This window comes from Lepisosteus platostomus, chromosome 5 (genome assembly GCF_059453375.1).
Source record: "Lepisosteus platostomus isolate fLepPlt1 chromosome 5, fLepPlt1.hap1, whole genome shotgun sequence".
NCBI lineage: Eukaryota > Metazoa > Chordata > Actinopteri > Semionotiformes > Lepisosteidae > Lepisosteus > Lepisosteus platostomus.
In genome coordinates this window covers 36,690,014-36,708,516 of record NC_142615.1, presented here as the reverse complement: position 1 = coordinate 36,708,516, position 18,503 = coordinate 36,690,014, and the positions used below count along the sequence as shown (strand labels likewise).

The following is an 18,503-nucleotide window of genomic DNA, read 5'->3' as shown; positions in this document are numbered from 1 at the left end:
CGAAAAGGCAGTGCAGGAGAATCAGAAACTAAAAGAAGAATTAGTTCCTGGTCGCACTGCACTAGTTAATGTGTTATATCTTGCTCTCCCATAGGGGAACAGACAGGCAGGAAATGAAAATAATTGGGATCAATTCCCACAGTGACCATATGGAGACGGGGGGTCTGAGTGGGATGACACCTGGTACGAGTGTGATAGAGACGGAACAGGAACTCCCTTAAACAGAGGGCGCCCGCAGACCTGTATTCTCATCCTAAGTGGGAGAGGGCCTGATGTAGTGGGGGCTGGCGCTGTTGATGACAGCGTCACTCTAAGTGTCTAGCACCCCGTCGAGGGGGGTCCGCACTCGCACCTACCTTCCCTGATTCCCCCATACGATCAAATCCAAAACCGGAAGATATTGACCGGTGGGCTAAAGTACCGCACCCGAAATTAGAAATGCAGCGAACCTGGAGTGCGCTTCAGGAATTAAAAGGATTAATGTAGAAGTAAAACAAGAATACAGCACATTGTAGTACGAAGAGAAAAATATATTCTCGATGTGTATGTGTTTTATGAATATGTGTGCCAGCATGTATGTGTGTAACTGTGAGTTTTGGTCTACTAAAGGACGGTGTGAGTGTGTTTAGCCAGCGGGACTGGCTAGAGACGTAACTAAAGAGACTTGACGAAAATCAACTTAAGGAGATTGGAAAATATAAGAGCGTCTGAAACGTATAAGTACAGTACAGGTGGACGTAAAAGTAGTTAAACAGTTTTTGTATTTTTTATACAATTAGTTGCAATAGTGGAAACAATTTGGTTTTATTCGAATGTCTCGAAACCAGACATGCTGAAACGCTGTAGGTTTAGAATCGAGACTGGGGAGAATAACGTCTTGTGAGAAGATCTGTTTACCTAACGATTAGATCCTGTAAATCCCTTGTAGCCTCCCTAAGTCTGTCCCAGTCCAGTGGTTAAAAATGTACTGTTAATGGAGTGTTGGTTTCTCTGTTAGGGGATACCGAAGCACTACTGTCATGCTTGTTTCAGTCCTCTGTTCAACAGTGTGCTATAGAGTAATGTATATGGGAAGACGGCAGGAGGCCACAGGAGTATTGGGACAGCAAGTTTTACTTGCCGAGTACCAAATTTTAATGGGTGGTTTTATTCCAGATCTATTGGGTTGGAATATTATGCAGTACAAAGAATGACTATCCAGAACAGGGTATCACGTGGCTTCAACTGACTGTGATCACTCAGTATGTTGATGGTATTCTGAGTGCTTCCCCTGACGAGGAAACCCACAAAGTCTGAGTTGCTTCAGCTTTAGAGTGTCTAATAGAAGCAGTTATGATAAGGCCCTTTTGTGTCTAGCATTGTGAAATTTTAACAGGGCCTGGGTGCAATGTTTTTACGGGGTGAGCACAACTCTTAACAGATCTGCTTAAGGGGGGAGTGCAGTACAAGGACAAGATTGCCTTGGTTCCCGCAGCAAAAGCCGCCTGTAATAATTTGAAACAAGCTCTCTTACAGGTGCTGAGACTGGGGTCAACCATTCCTTTGTATTATTGCAAGTTGCTGACAGAGGCCACCAAAGGAGCTTGCGAGCAGGTCCTGGAGGCGTGGGGACCACCACCTGAAGGAGGGCACGACCTCATCCCAGGAGAGTGGGTGTGGATCAGGAAATTTCCTTCACAGGTTCTCCAGCCCAGGTGGGACAGACCCTACCAGATACTGTTGACAACCGAGTCTGCGGTTCGAGTGGAAGGAAAAGATCGCTGGATCCACGCGTCACACTGCCGACGAGCCTCATCCCCAGTTGCAGACTCAGAATGAAATCATTTCTGTTAATAACGATAATTATTGCTGTAGGACTATGTTCCGCAGGGATTAATGATCATCTCTCCCACAAAGGAGAACATGGAATTAATTCCCTTTTAGGCCTCTCCTATCTGACAGCTAAGAAAACCAACCAAAGTGTCTGCATTACCCAAATATGTACAGGGAGGACTTCCTATGGGAGCCATTCCTTGGCGTCTCGAGGAAGTCATAGGCATGATCATTTGGAGGGATAATTTAGGAGATTTTAATATGACAAACTATGGGGGTTGCCATAACACGACTTTAACCTGCACAACATTACAATATCTACAGGAGCGAGGCTTAGAGCCCACGAGTTTCACAAGCTCTTACGCTCCTAAATATAACAGAAGCCATACACCACCATACCTGACTCTAAATAAGGAACGTGAGGGAAACATATGTTTTCAGCACACTAATGGTCTGCACTTGGTTGGATGGAGTCGTTGCAACCTTACCATCGCTGCAAATATATCCACCTCTACCTTCCAAATTCCAGGATGGGATCGGCACACCCCACAATTCAGTATAAGCTTCTTATTTTCAGAGGCATGGGGAGCGCCAAACGGAACATATTTCATTTGTGGAAAACAAGCCTACCCATGGTTGCCAGCCCAGTGGTCTGCCTCATGTTATTTAGGATATGTGGTTCCTCATATCCATGTTCAAACCCACAGTCCCTTCTGACCTAACCACAGACCACAAAGAAAATTGGCTGACTGGGAATATTATTTAGGTATAATATTTCCACAAGCTGGCATGAACTTTCTGAGTCGAGAGTTAATTCAAAAGGCCTCGACTTTGGGGCCTGGGGTGGAACCTTTTTACAGTGTTTATTTGTAGGAATAGTATTGTTTATATGTATAATTGTAATCATCATGTGCACAAAAACATGTATCACATCTTGCTATAACCGTGGAACGTACAATGTCATGGCAATACATACCTGTTCGCCAAGAAAGGAAAGATCTGCCCTGACATTGTATGTATAAAAATAGGCTACACTGACGTATGCCATATTTTATAAGGGGGGAATGAAGAAAGATGTGAAGACGGGGGTTTGAATTTAATCCTTTCTGTAGGGGGTTTAGACTTCTAAGTCACAAGCTGGGGTTTATGGCAGGAAAGGGGGTTAACTGATAAGGATTGCAGATGCAAGCTAGGAACCTCCCTGGGTGTAATCTTAAACTGACCATTTGTCCAGAACATCGTAAACTGGCCAAATACCATGAACCCCCCTCTTTACCATCAGACCGAGTGACGTCAGAAACGGAGAAGAAGACACTATATAACCCAAAAGTTTGTAACAGTACGGGGAACAATACTTCGGTTTTGTTGTTTCTTGCGGGAAACAAGACTTCGGCTTTATTGTTCCTTGCATGCAATAAACTCATCTGTTTTACTTCATCTCGGGATCAAGAACCTTATTTCTTCTGTTTCAACACTAGCAATCAGAAACCGGGTGAAACTGTCTTGAGAATTAGCATACAGTACCAAGGCCCCCATGACCAAATAAAGGCTAACCTCGATAATCAGCCTAAATAATGCAGACTACAGCACAATGACTGACTTTGAAAAGGGAATTAATGTCCGGAAGGAGTAGTGTAACCAGCTTAAAATGCTTCTCCGGACCTCAAACTAAAAGAAACCGGGAACCAGCAGTGGCATTGACTCCTTTCGAACTGGGATCCTTTCGCAGCTCGTTGTGTCGAAACTCTTCCGTATCAGATATTGGACCAAGCACATCAGGGGAGAGCGCGAACGCTGTCCCCCACTACCAGAAATTATGCAGTCGAGATTCCCACATTTGGGGAATTCGCAGGGGTCAGCACAGCCGGATTGCAATGGCCGAGTTTCGCTCTGGGTGAACCTCCTTCTTGATCAAGGTATCTCCCCTGCCAAGTAAGTATGAGCTGTACAAGCAGCTGCAAGCGGCCCGCACCCACAGCACAAAGCGCGCAGTCTAGGCCAGCTCCTCGCCCCGCACGACACCGCCTCCTGCTGGGCCCACTCTTTCGCACACTCACACGCCACACTCACACTCAAAAGTGTGGGCAAAACGAGAAAACGAGCGCGCCGTTTCCTACACATCTGCAGTCGCCAATGCGCATTCGCAGCATGTCCCAGGATGCAATTCGGCCTCATTTGCATAACACCAGACCAGCAGATCGCTACGCAAGCTCGCGTCGTGCGCCTGCCACACACCGAACAAACACCGGAGCCTTTTCAGCAATTTCCAAAAAACGGGCCTGCTCGCCTGCCCACAAGGCTCCGTCTCTTACCCGCTCTCCAGAGCCTGCTGCCTTCTGTGCTGTTCTCTCGGCACCGCTGCAGCGCACACAACTCCTGCAGCGCGGGGAGAAAGTTTCCACGCTCCGCCGCAGGGAAGGCTCGCTCCGTGCGCACACTTCCTTTCAATGCCAGTTCAACAAGTGCTCCGCATTAGCAGCGTCGGGGCTCCGGCATGTCGCACCTCACCTCGCACAGCCCCCTCCTTGAAAGTCTGGCGCTGGGCATGCCCCGCTCTCCTCCACCTTATCTTATCGCGTGTGACCACCGACAATGGCCACAATGCTGGGGAATGGCACCTGTAAAGTGTTAATTGGGGCACAGGAACAGCCCGTCTCGTCTCGGGTGCCAGCTTCAAAGACAATACAGCAAACACAGCGGGGCGGGGGAAGAAGACGACACGACGCATGCAGGTACATTCAGCTCCGGCGGGAACGAGTCATTTGTCTGTCTTTTCAAGTGCTGGGAGTCGAGTAATCCTTCGCTTGTATCGTTTCTCCCCGGTGACTAGATCTCACCCTGCGACTCTCGACTGGGCTCACCCACGGCAGCCCAGCAGGTGTGAGCCTAGCCGGCACCCGGATGGGAGATTCCCACCGGAAAAGCTCAGGTTGCTGTTGCTCCTGCAAGAGGTGTGACCGCTGGAACAGAGGCTGCAACAGAGCCTGTCAGCTGGTTTGGTGTTCGTGCCGGGAAATTCCAAATCCATACACAGTGGATAAGTAAACCCCATGTTCCACATTGTGTCTCGAGAATTCAATTGTACCTCAACACAAGTTGTTATCAATTTAATTCATGAGTAATGTATTGACTTCCGAGTTTAGAGTAACAGTGGGTAAAAACACTGATTAGCGATTTGGTAACCGAACGATATATATTGACATATATTCTCTGTTGTGTATCTCTTTGTGTTGGCATCTCTTCGAGATTATATACCTTTTATATTGATAACCCTCACAGTAAGGTCTGCCGCTCGTATCCAGGCAGACTAGTATATGTTTGGTGCACAATTTATATGAATAAATGTATCTCGTGTATTGAACCCGTGTGTGTGCCTTGTTAGTTGTTCTGACGATTGATTTTCTAAAAGCCACAACGAACAACCTCGTGATTACTGCTACAATTAATAATTGTCTCAGTAAACCCATCAAACCTCTACAACCACGATACACCACCATAAACTATATTAATTTAGGAACATAAACATATAGTGTAAACTGTATATGGCTCGTATTGGTAGTTTAAAGAAAAAATACACACCAGTATTCCACTTTCTTCCTAAACATTTTAAGCATCAAAGTCTTACATGTAGTAAGATTTTACCACGTTTCGGAAACGTTTTTACATGCTCCTTCTGACCATCTTAAGTTTATATACTTTGTGAAAAGTCATAAGATATTAACATTTTCTGTGAATGTGCTCGTTATCGGAGTAAACAAAAGCATACTTTTAGAATTTGATTAATAGGGAATATAATATGGAATCACGTACCTAAAGAAATTAATAACGATATAATTATTTTTATGTACTTTAGCTCTAATAGTAGTATAATACACTTTCTATGGATACATGTGCTTCTACACAACGCAGAAGCACATTCACAAGTAACATTACCTAGCTAAGAGAGGACATTGGCTAGCCAATATGATAAATACAGTGGAAAAAAGCAATTGGGAAAATAAGACCTGCTGATCTGTTATACATACCAGGAAGAGAACAGGATATGATTTTTTTCTGTTCGAAACATGTGTTGTCTTTATGAAATTCATGTATTTTAAACGTTTAATTAAGAAGAAAAACACTTACTGAAAGATACTAAGCTGATCACGAGATAGAAAGATCAGCCGTTTTTCGCGCATAAAAAGTGGCTATTAACTGGGTGAACTGTTATTAACTGGAGTCAACTGGGTGAAAACACATAATATGAACATGAAACAACACAAAAAATAAAAATAAGATACAATCTACAGACAATAAAACCGGTGTCATGGAAATATAACTATCAAGGAAGCCACAAGAGAGAGTTCTCACCTGAGTAAGGTCTTTATTTCAATATTGCAATATTGGGAGCCCTGGTGCCACTTCGCAAAGTGCAACCAGAGACTCAATTTGTTACAAGCAGTACAGGGTTTTTATAAGACGTTGCGTTGTTAAAAAGCTCAGCGCTTTGTCCCTTCTAAAACTTCCCCTTTCCCTAAGAGAAAACAGATTACATCAAAAAGCGAAAGAAGAAGCGCTAGATATGTTATTCAAAGCTTATCAGTTACTTTCAGCTAATTCTAACGACCCAGACAGCATATATTGTTTTGGTACATTCTCTTCTAAAGTAACCTAAACAGTGTACTTTGTTGACGCACTGTTTTCTAAAATTCTGCACGTACTGTAGCACAGCAATTACATCCTTGAAATATATTATCTAAAAGCCCCAATATATTTTTTTGCAAAGCTCTCTACATTTTAAGAACCAATTTACTTATTAGATTTCCACTTCAAGACTTGTTCGGCTGGCGTTCGGGGAGTCGAGTTTTTCAGAATTTTATTGAGATCGTTTTCCACAGAGCTCAGATGTCAAAGCACAGCAGCAGCTCTCCACAGCGGTCCTCTATAGCGCCCTTTCTCCCGCAGCTCCGTCCTCATTGGAAGGAAGCAAGAGTGAAAGGCTGAAGTGAAATAGAGCGGGGACGAAGGCAGTTAAGAGAGAGAACGTGGGAAGAAGAGAAAAACGCAAGGGAAAAACAGCAGCGTCATAAAAGAGGTGACGGAGCTGTCCTCTCTATAAGAAGGGTGCCAGTGAGCCCTGCTCTCGCTTGCGGCCACACCCCCTTGAGCACGCCTGATCTCGTCTGATCTTGGAAGCTAAGCAGGGGTGGGATTAGTTAGTACTTGGATGGGAGATCTCCTGGGAATACCAGGTGCTGTAAGCTTTTAAGCGCAGGAGGCACCCTATCCCCGCTCGCTCACACTGGTCCTGCGGACTCAAAGAAACAGTTGCAGGGTTGTTGCTGTCCAATCCACGCTCTCTGGCTAGGTGCCAGGCTGTGCTGTGCAGTTTGCGACGGTGCGCTGCAGATGCTAACTGACCGGCTACTTAGTGTTGGCTTTAAGTAGCAAAGTTTGTGCACAGGAGAAAAGATGACTGTGGGTCCCAGCAAGTCAGGAAGAGGACCGGTTCGTTCCTGATGAAGAGCTAGTTCTGAATAGTGATTCAGCTGTCCACAGTTCCGACCTGTTCACAAGGCTTGCTGCTGGTGCTTACCTCAGGTGGATCCTCTGGTTACTCTCTGGCAACCTCCGCTCTAGACTCTTAGAACAAAAGAAAGTTCTGGCACTCGGACACACTGGCCGTTCCGTGGTTGTCCGGGCTGAGTCTTAGGATGGTCAGGAGGCGCGCTGCGAGAATGTCCTGCCCTTGGGATTCTCCTTTGAATTCCCTTTAGAAAAGTCCAGGAAATAGTCTCTCAGGCCCTCTGTGTTGCCTGTTTTTACCTGGAGGAACTTCAGCTCGTTCATTGGCTGAAAGTTCCATGGGCATCAGAGTCCCACGTGGGTTACTCGGCCCTACCAGTCCCTGATTGGTTGATCAAGGTGAGATGTGAGTCACTTACTCCTGACACTTAGGAATGCAGTCCAGATGTCCATCTGGCACTCCCTAGACAGATAGGTGAAAATGGATGACCATTGATCATGATAGCTAGGCTTAGCTAAGTGCATCCCCATTTGGGAGCTGTCCCTTATCAAAAGAAAACATCTTTAAATCAGCCTGCATGAATAGTTTCTCTGTGGCTGCACCACAGAGATGAACAGAGAGATGGGGCCTCATTTGAAAAAGCACAGCAACACTTAATTCTGTCTTATTAACAACCATTGCCACTACAAGTGAAAGGCTGAAGTGAAATAGAGCGGGGACGAAGGCAGTGAAGAGAGAGAACGTGGGAAGAAGAGAAAAACGCAAGGGAAAAACAGCAGCGTCATAAAAGAGGTGACGGAGCTGTCCTCTCTATAAGAAGGGTGCCAGTGAGCCCTGCTCTCGCTTACAGCCACACCCCCTTGAGCATGTCTGATCTCGGAAGCTGAACAGGGATGGGCCTGTTTAGTTCTTGGATGGGAGACTGCCTGGGAATACCAGGTGCTGTAAGCTTTTAAGCGCAGGAGGCGCCCTATCCCTGCTCGCTCGCTCACTGCCCTGTTCACACGTGCAGTGCGGCTTTTCCGTCTGTTTATTTGTCAGCTTTGGCGAGACACGGGTGCTTGTGTATCAGCGTGAGCGTTTTTATTCTGATCATGAACAGTTTTACAAGTCCGCAAAGGATCGAGGAAAGGTTAATCGCCAGCTGAAAAGAGACACAGCGCTTCGGCTGTGGAGACTTGTTCGGCTGGCGTTCTGGGAGTCGCATTTTTCAGAATTGTATTGAGATTGTTTTCCACAGAGCTCAGATGTCAAAGCACAGCAGCAGCTCTCCACAGCGATCCTCTATAGCGCCCTTTCTCTCGAAGCTCTGTCCTCATTGGAAGGAAGCAAGAGTGAAAGGCCGAAGTGAAATAGAGATGCAGCCATTCAAAATGAGCGTTGAAAACCCGCGGTACAGTAACCAACCCGCAGGGCACCGTAGGGCACCGCGGTAAGTGACTGGCTGGCCAAAATGACTGACAGGGGCACTCGTGGTGCATTGGTTGGTAGTGAAAAGATTTAATCATTTAATGTCTTTACTGTGCACGTTTCAATCCGTTTAGTTTTGAATATTTATGTGGAATTTTACCACTAAAGGGAAATTTTAGTAGCTGAGCATAAAAAGAAGAGGAGCATAACGCATATGAAGGTCATAAACGATATTAATTTAGGAACATAAACATTACTGTATGTACATAAACTGTACTGTGTATGGCTGGTCTTGATAGTTTAAGGAAAAAATACACACCAGTCTTCCATTTCTCCCTAAACATTTTAAGCATGAAAGTTTTATGAAACGGTCCCCAAATATGTGATTGCTGTATAGAATGAATTTTAATTTTTAAAAATTATTTAACACGAAAATTAAGCTGTTTACATCTTCCGCCTGAGAACAGTCACCCGTTGCTACCCAACGCAGAAACATAGCCACTAACTAGCAAAGAGAGGACATTAGCTAGCCAATATGATAAAGAAATAAATGATTATTTTGTTTATTTCTTTTGCACGTTTATTTTAACATTTCCATCGATTGTACAAGCACTTGGAAACTGTCCAATCCCTAGTTCATCAAGCATTTACCGGTCTGGCGCCTGTCTGTGTCTTCTAGGATATAATGCCAGCGAACTCTTGTTTTTATGTCCACTATAACTACGCTGGGCAAACGTTCCGAGGTCAAATTCTTCCAGCACGGGGGTACCTTTAAAGCGGAGACGATGGCACCGAAATTTTTTGGCGCGCCTTCTCTTTAAAGCCCTGGCCAAATATGAAGACAGTACGTACAGTTATAATTCAAACGGAATTAAAAACTACACATCCCAGTTACCATGGTGGTGCTTGTGATCATTGCATTTAACCAACAAAACAGGGCGAAAAATCAGTCACATGACTTTGGGGCAGAGTTTCGAAAGCTTAACCTATCAGCAACAAAGCGAAATTTACACGATAGGCTACCTCAAACTGTCAGTTACAAGACTGTGTATGTCGCTTAAGCCACTCCTATTTGGCATTTTAGTTATGGAGGCGAGAAGACGCCCCCACCTCTCTGGGTGTCTGATTTGCCGCCATCTTTAACTGTTCGGTGTCCGAATCGGAGTAGCTACGCGTACGAAATAAAGTTAATCCCAACTACAAAACATATATTTTTGTGGTAAGAGGGCGCAAAACATCAGTATTTACTGCTATTAATTACTGTACGATTTATAGTTGAAATCTGAGCCTAGATATAAAGTTAGATATAAGGTTAAAATCTCGACAAAGCAATGTAGGAAATGCAGAGAAAATAAATCCTTTCTGACATCTAAAATCAGTTTCGATCAAGGTCTCTAAAACGAACAAGAAAAAGAGGATTTTCGGAGGGCAATTACGCTGTGTTTATATAGAATAACTGATTTATGAGCAATCTAATTTCTTGTTCGTTTAAAACAGTGAAATGTCAGCAGCAAAAGATCGCACCAGAAACAGCACTATAACACTGTGTATAGTTCCATCCACACAGTGCTGAATTTGCATTAATTACGAATTACACAAATGTAATTATATCTTATTAATTTCTTGAGATATGCGATTCTTTTAATACAGTCTTTGCTGTGCTCTAGAGGATCCTTGTGATATTTCGAGCTCTGGTTGAATGATAAGTGTCGCAGTTTAAATCATTTTCGTAGTTAGAAATTATGGAACGCTCTGTTAAAAGCAAGGGAGTTTTTATGTCCGTTGCAGTTCTTTTGCAACATGAATATAATTTTATCGTTATTAATTTCTTGAGATACGCGATTCCATATTATAGTCCCTTTTAATCAAATTCTAAAAGTATGCTTGTTGACTCTGGTATCACGTTTGTTAAAGACTTCGATGCTTAAAATGTTTAGGGAGAAATGGAATACTGGTGTGTATGTTTTCTTTAAAGTACCAAGACCAGCCATATACTGTATGTTTAAGTTCCAAAATTAATATCATTTATGGACTTCACACGCGTTGCAGTATGCTCCTATTCTTTTTATGGTCAGGCACTAAGATTTCCCTTCTGCTTTGTGTAAGGATGGAATCAAAAGCAATCTTAAGTGGTGAGAAAGCTGTGCTCAATGTATTTAAAGGACTTAAAAGTAAAAGGAGATGCTTCATATTGCTTGACTAATTTTAAAAACTAAGTTATAAATGCAGACGCTCCCTCGGTGCGCTGCTCTGGTATACCGGCTCTTACACAGTGCCTGTCGGCCGTAAGCGTTACAATATACATACCCAACACTGCTTGTACCCATCTGTCATGCAAATAAAACACCTTGAATTGAATTGAGGGGAGAGGGGGGGAATACTAAAGCCAATACTGGCTCAATACCCTCAATGGGCTTTGACATGCTAATGCATTGGTTTAACAGTCCGGGTGTGGCAGGCTTCCAATGTCAACTCGACTCGATTGGAAGACAATGAACGTATTTTAGCCCTAAATGAATTAATAGCAAACATGGTTTACATAAAATACATTTTTCCAAGAAAGTTTATAATAATATGATCTATAGTTGAAATCTGAGCCTACTGTAAATATAAAGGAAAAGCATTTTCAGAGAGCAATCACACTGTGTTCATGTAGAAAAAGCGATTAGGTTTATGAGCAATCTAATTACCTATTCGCTTAAAACGCTAAAATAAAGTTTATTTAGAGATGAATGATCAGTGTCGCAGTTTAAATAATTTTTGTAGGAGGGCTTGGACAGATTCCAAGTGCATTTTTGCAATTTACGTTGCATTGTCCAATGTTCTGTTGTATTACAGGCTAGAATACAGTTACAGTAGTCTAAGCTTTATCAGCCTATTTAAAATAATTTTTTTGAATCCCCGGCGGAACACACTCCATAGGAATCAGCGCTTTTATACAGTATATCGCCTTTAAACACATATATTTAAACACGCGTTCACGATTTAAATCAAAACGCGATTCAAATCAATATAAATGTATATTTTGTAACGCATAGGTGACTATTCATTGTTATTAAAAAGACTTAAATTCGATCATGTCGTGATATTTTGAAATATAAATTTGTTTGGTGTGAGTGAGGTTTTATTTAATCTCTGACCAAGGGAAACGTTTCATTTTTTCAAAGAAATGTTTGTTAAAAAATAAAGTCATAGTTCCATGGGATACAATCACAGACCATGTGACATGGGAGTCAGGAAACTAACACACAGCGCCACCGGATTTAATAACACAACAAAAACGCTATAAAATAATGTGACTAGGCACAGAAAAAGTTTACAGCACAGTACAATAATAAATGCTGACCATGACTTTAGAAGCATAAATTACCTTACACTCAATTTAAACACAAGCTGTCTTTCTGTATGAACCTCTAAGCTGGTTCATACAGAAAATGTAGAAATGCATTAGCCTGATTATGATTAAAAAACACATAATTAAACACGCGTTTGTGATTTAAATCAGAACACGATTTAAATCAATATAAATGTTTATATTGTAACGCATACTGTCCAGCCTCCAGTTCTCTATAAAAATGTATTCTGTTGCACACACACACACAATAGAAGCAGGAACCGTTGTCAGAAGGGAAGAAGGTGACTATTCATTGTTATCAAAAATGACTTAGAATCGATCATGTTGCGATATTTTGAAATATAAAAGTCAATTGATTGTCCATAATATCGCTATTCTATTTTTTCGAAGAAATGTTTGTTAAAGGAAAGGTCCAGCACCAGCTGGATTCAAACACACAACTTGTGCTTTGTTAGTCACACACATAGACCAGTAGGCTACAAGACAACTCGCATGAACAGGGAGGCGAAACAGCCTTACACAGCCCTGTCGCAGTACACGAATATAATCATACCGTTATTAAATTCTTTAGATACGCGATTCCATATTATATTCCCTTTTAATCAAATTCTAAAAGTATGCTTGTTGACTCCGGTATCATGTTAGTTAAAGACTTAAAATGTTTAGGGAGAAATGGAATACTGGTGTGTCTTTTTTTCTTTAAAGTACCAAGACCAGCTATATACTGTATGTTTATGTTCCAAAATTAATATCGTTTATGGCCTTCACACGCGTTGCAGTATGCTCCTATTCTTTTTATGCTCAGCTACTAAGATTTCCCTTCAGTGGTAAAATTAGATATGAATATTCAATACTTAAACGGGCACAGTTAAGACATTAAATATACATATACATACTGTATACAGTACAGTTTGCATACGGTAATATGTTTATGTTCCTAAATCAATCTCTTTTATGAGCATGTGAAAGGCATGGTGAATCACTGTACTTTGCATGATTGGAAACAAATGTGTGATTGCGAAATCCTGTGGGTGTTACTTTTACAAAGACGGTCAATGAAAAAAAGAATGTTGATCAGGGCAATACTTTGAGTTTACACTTACAGCTTGTCCAAGGTCATTCATTATTAATACTATTAGTAATATCTTCGTTAAAGACTGATGGCCACAGCTCAAACATGAGAGGTTGAGCTTTATTAGCTCCACCTTGCGGAAATTCCGGATACTATTATTTTGCTTGTCGTATTATAGGAGAATTTACGGTAACTCGCGGTATTTACCGGTAGGTTGCGGTAGACTGCGTACAGCGTACCGGAAATTAATGCGGTATCGCCCGCGCATTTTGAATGGCTGCATCTGTATGTTTTGAGTGTCACCATGATCCTCTTCTCAATCCAAACGAAAGGTTTTATGTGATCCTGATCCCATTAGAAAAAGAGTCAATTTCCGCCTGCACTGATATCCCTTTAAATGTTTTATAAGAACTCTGGACGTTTATAGAGTAGAAGCCTGGTCCATTTCTTCTACTAAACGAGACTATGGATGTGAGTATTTTGATGTCGAACTGGGATTTAAATAAAGAGGAACACTACACTAGACTGGGCTAGACTGGGCGTGTGATTAAACGTTTATTTTCCGACCTCTCGATAGCTCAGTTGCTAGCTCTTAAGACTGTAGAAAAAGCAGCGAGTATTTCTTATGTCCCTGGTCTGAATCCAGTTTGAAGGATGGTGTTTTCTTGTTCCTTAATCAAAAAGTGAAAATTGCGAATTTGTCTTTCACTTTGACGTTCACCCGAAAGCTCAGTATACAAAGGAGAGGCTCCTTTTCTGAATAATTCCTCACGTCTGATTGTTTTGCTTAGACCTTTAAAATGTACACTGTGGACTGTTTGCTCTTCCTAACACAATTAAAAAGCCGCCGACAAACTTACCGATCGGGAGTTTAGTTCAGTGATAGCCCGCACTTAAGACGCTCCGTTTCTATTGCCGGCGTCTCTGGATTCTTTTTAAACGCGATATCTTTTATTCTTCGTGTGTGAATTTCGGGGAGACTCATAAAACCTTTGTCAATTTAAAAGAGACATTATTTTAATCCAGACATAATGAAAGACTTAGTAATTAGACACACGTACAAAACACGTGAATCTAATTGAGAAAATGTTGACCGGAGCGATGTATTACTAATAGCGGCTCTGAGCTCAATGTGGTGCTGTATGGAAATGCTATAGGAATGCCAGTGGCGCAATGGATAACGTGTCTGACTACGGATCCGAAGACCTTAGATTTCTACTCTTTTCTGGTTTAAACCAAGCTACTCAACACTGGTACCGTAGTGTGTGCGGTCATACACAACCTTACTATCGACTGGGTGAATCTTCTGTTCCATCTCCGATTCTTTCCGCACATTCCTGCTATTTCAACACCGTTATTGTAGGATAACAGCCAAAGACACGAGAAGATATACTATTCCGAACAAATGTCTTAAAAAATCACGTTGAAAAAGGTGAAAATAAGTTTTTGTTTCTTTAACGTAACCTTACATTTGCCTGTAAAGTTCACATTATTTCCTGAAGCCGCAAATCCCCAATATTTCTGCTGTCTCCTGAGAAACACAAGCGTAGAGCCAAATCATATTAAAGTACACAACACATCTATTAATTTAACACCCAGATGTGACAGAGCACATGTAAGACTTACACACAGCTTTTAATATGCGATAGTGAATTTGCAGGTATCCTGGAGAGGGAAGAGAACTGATATTAAGGAAATACATATTTAAAGGGGATGCAAGTCTTAAATGTGTTTTGTCACATCTGGGTGTTAACTGAATAGTTTTTTTGGTATTATTTATTGTGTTTTGACTCTTTACTTGTGTTTCTCGGGAGACAGCAGAAATATTGATGTTTACATTTATATTCACATTCCCGGTGATATTGACTTAGGTACTCCACTATTTACTTGTAGTTTGACTCGTGTCAAAAGTTGAATATCTCTGCAAACATCTAGATGGCTAAGGACGTGGAAAGAAACTCAATCACATTTAGAGAAGGTAATGTTTAGATCAGATTAATTCGAAGTGTGTCTCTGGGTGCGTTTGATCTACCAACGTTGTGTTTAACTGAAGCACACCCCGACTGAGTGTGCCATAGAAACTGACACATGTCATATTTTTCTACATTCACAGATTTTTGGCTAAAGTAAAAAAAAAAAAAATCGTTGTCATTTTCTTGCCAGCTGGCAGTAATTCTTTTGCACTGATAAGAAAGATGAGCATTTTATCTTTCGCAATGTGTGGATTTCTTGAAAAACAAGTTGTGCCAAAAACGAAATGAACACTTCATTTAAACATAATGCAGAAGCATATTGTCTGTAACAATAAACGGTGGGCAAAGACAGGAAGTAAGGCACTGCTGGGATTTGAACCCAGGATCTCCTGATTACTAGAAAGGCGCTTTAACCAACTAAGCCACAGCGCCGGCAAAGCACTGCCCTTTTTCAGCCAGTTGGACACACTGCTCTGTTATATCTTCGTTCGGTGTGCGGTGAGCCTGCTCACTGAGCAAGTTGAGAAAGGATGTGAAATGGCTTTTATCCGCCAATTTCATTAACAGGGAGCTCAATATGCTTTCGATTATCTACAGGGTGTCTAGTGCAACACAGGCGATGGACTGCTGGGATTTGGAGCCAGGATTTCCCGTTAAGTAGACAGGTGCTTTAACCAACTAAGCCACGGCACCGGCAGAATTCTCCTCTTTTACTGCCGCTTGGACACACCACTCTGAGACACCTGCGTTCAGTAAGCGCTGAGTCGGCTGGCTGAGCATGTTGCTAAGAGAAACGTACAGAAATGGCTTTTATCGGGCACTTTTCATGTCCAATGCTCTTGACATCTCCCAAGGATGACAGAGTTCATTTACGACACTTTTCCTTTCTTTCTTCTTTCTGTACTCTTTGATGAAACAAAACGAGAAATCATGTAAGGGAAAATGTCTTTTTTTCATGGAGAAAACATGCACCAGGAAATGTTGTGTTTAGAAGAAGTGAGTTAACATGAAAAGTGACCTAATTTACCGGAGCAAATGCTCACCTAGCAAGATCTGCTTTACTACTAGAGAGAAGTAGAGTGAAAGACATGAATTTTTCACGCCGCTGTGGAACAAAATGCTTTTTTCTTGGAATTCTAAATCAATTAGAAATTCAGAGCGACAAATAAAGGCTTTGTCTGCTTAAAAGTGATGATTTTTTAAAACTGATAAAAATGTAGAAAACACGTTTCTCATTTAGAAATTTAAGATGGGGGTGGGGTATTACTAGTAGCGGCGCTGAACTCACCGTGGTGCAATTCATTTACGTGACGGGCTAGTGGTTTAATGGATAACGCGTCTGATTTCGTTTATTAGATTGTCGATTCGACTTCTACCGGGGTTGTGTGATTTAAATCAGGCTCCTCAGAAATAGATGTCCGTTATGTAAATGAACCGCACCTGAAAGCAAACGTTGGGTCTGGGTTCCTTTCTTTCCTGCATGAAATAGCAAATCGTTACAAAAACAAAACACCAACTAATGTTCAATAGCGTTAGTCATTTAAGTAAACATGAATATACTGTAAGGTCTTGGTACATGGGAGTTGATTTCAACCACAATTAAAAAAGGGCAAATTATAATTACAGGCTTCAGACACTTTTTCATACAAAAGTGACCAAACACTCCCTAACTTTCAGGTTTGCTTGAACCTGTAACAGAAAGAAGGTCTGAAACTTCCATTCTCTGATGTTACTGTCTCTAAAGTCGGACGTGATGTTTCGCACATGTGCAGTGTGCCTTTTCTCTTGTCGTGTTCAAGATGATTTGCTGCATACGCTCCTGACTGGGTGTTCTGTACTGCACTGTTATTTCATTCAGATTATTTATGTGGTGGACAGATAAAACCCAACTGCATGGTGTAATTTCCAGGTTTGGTACCAGCAGCACCTGCAAACACATCAGCTGACCTCGACATGATTTGAACACACAACCTTCTGATCAGGAGTCAGACGCGCTACCGTTGCACCACGAGGTCACTCGCCACATGTGCTTTTAATTCCCCCAAAGAGAACAATCAGCGTCCCTGAAAAATATTTTTTTCATTCTCTCCTGTGAGGAGCTCCGCTCTTCCAACGAGGGTCTCTTCTTCCCAGACCACAGATTATTCTTTCCGCCCGGCTCTCTCACGGAGAGCAGACACACCGTCTCCACTAATGTGTTTACTACATCTATAGATCTGACCCCCTACAGCCCCGATATTCCTGGACAGGATATTTACCACCAGCCTCGTGAACTTCTCATCTTGACCTCTCCCAGGAGGAGCACAATTAACACAGAATCCTCTCTCCATTTAGCAAATAACACAAAACACTGTTTACCTGTCAAGACAGAAAACCAGGCTGCTCCAGGTGAGGCTTAAACTCACAACCTCGGCATGACTCCACTGATGATGTCATTTTACATGGCCTGAACCAGGAAAGAGTTTGGAAGTCAAGAAGTTATAGTGTTGTTTTAATACTTGCCTACTCTTTCAATTTTTCGGTCAAATCTTTTATTTGGGAGTACTTTCAATTGATGTTGATCCTTGTCCCGATGCACGATTCTGGGCCATGGTGCATCTTGAATAATGTTCTTATAGGCTTCAGTTTGGAAAAGTGCGCTCTTCAGAAGCTACCAAACTGCTAATGGTTACATAGCACTTAATGCAAAAGCAACGTTCGGGTTTGAAAAAGAATATTACTTGCTATGAATACAAACACTGTTACAGGAGGCGTGTTAGGGATATTTTAGCTTAGATCATCAATTCATCTTACATTTCTTCTCCATCTATATCAACAGCGTCATCGCTACTGAGCGCTAAAGGCAGGTCCTGGCAATACAATCTTCTTTAGAAAACATTTTTAAAACTATTTCCACTACCATACGTAAAGTAAAAGATACCGATTGCACGCAACTAATAAAATCTCTTTTCCAGGGACGTTATAGCTAGATGCAATCGAAAATGTATCAGCTTTAACATTTTCTTTTGGATCCACAGGACGATCAGCACGAGACTCAAAATATACCTGTGTTTGACTGTACAGCGTAGATTATACAGCATTTATGTTTATATTTATGTTAAAATGAAGGTAAATATATCAAAATATTTCTAAACTATTTTAGCAGAGGACGCAACAGGAGTGTAAATGATATCTCCCGCCAGCCCTTCAAAGATACTTTTCCATGGGTGAATATGGTTGTCTGGGGAGTTGCGGTGTTGATCACTATTGGACTTCCCCGGTCTCAAGTGTTGTTGTTGGACACGGGCAAAAGACTTGCATTTTCGGCAAATATAAAGAGGTTTAAGGTTTCGGCTTTAGCGGAGGCAGTGTTTACATTGACAATAATAAGAAGAT

The 18,503-nt window shown here is 41.9% G+C and overlaps 2 non-coding genes and 1 pseudogene across 2 annotated transcripts; 1 reads left to right on the top strand and 2 right to left on the bottom strand.

Annotated features, from left to right (window-relative positions):
* Positions 1–3,588: 3,588 nt before the first annotated feature.
* On the bottom strand, positions 3,589–3,752 carry LOC148666019 (U1 spliceosomal RNA). Its single transcript, XR_015938349.1, has one exon. It is a non-coding gene; the product is annotated as a U1 spliceosomal RNA (small nuclear RNA).
* Positions 3,753–6,936: 3,184 nt separating this feature from the next.
* LOC148666018 (5S ribosomal RNA) lies at positions 6,937–7,055 on the top strand (annotated as a pseudogene).
* A 10,016-nt stretch (positions 7,056–17,071) lies between these two features.
* Positions 17,072–17,143, bottom strand: trnar-ccu (transfer RNA arginine (anticodon CCU)). The gene has a single exon. It is a non-coding gene; the product is annotated as a tRNA-Arg (tRNA).
* Positions 17,144–18,503: the final 1,360 nt, after the last annotated feature.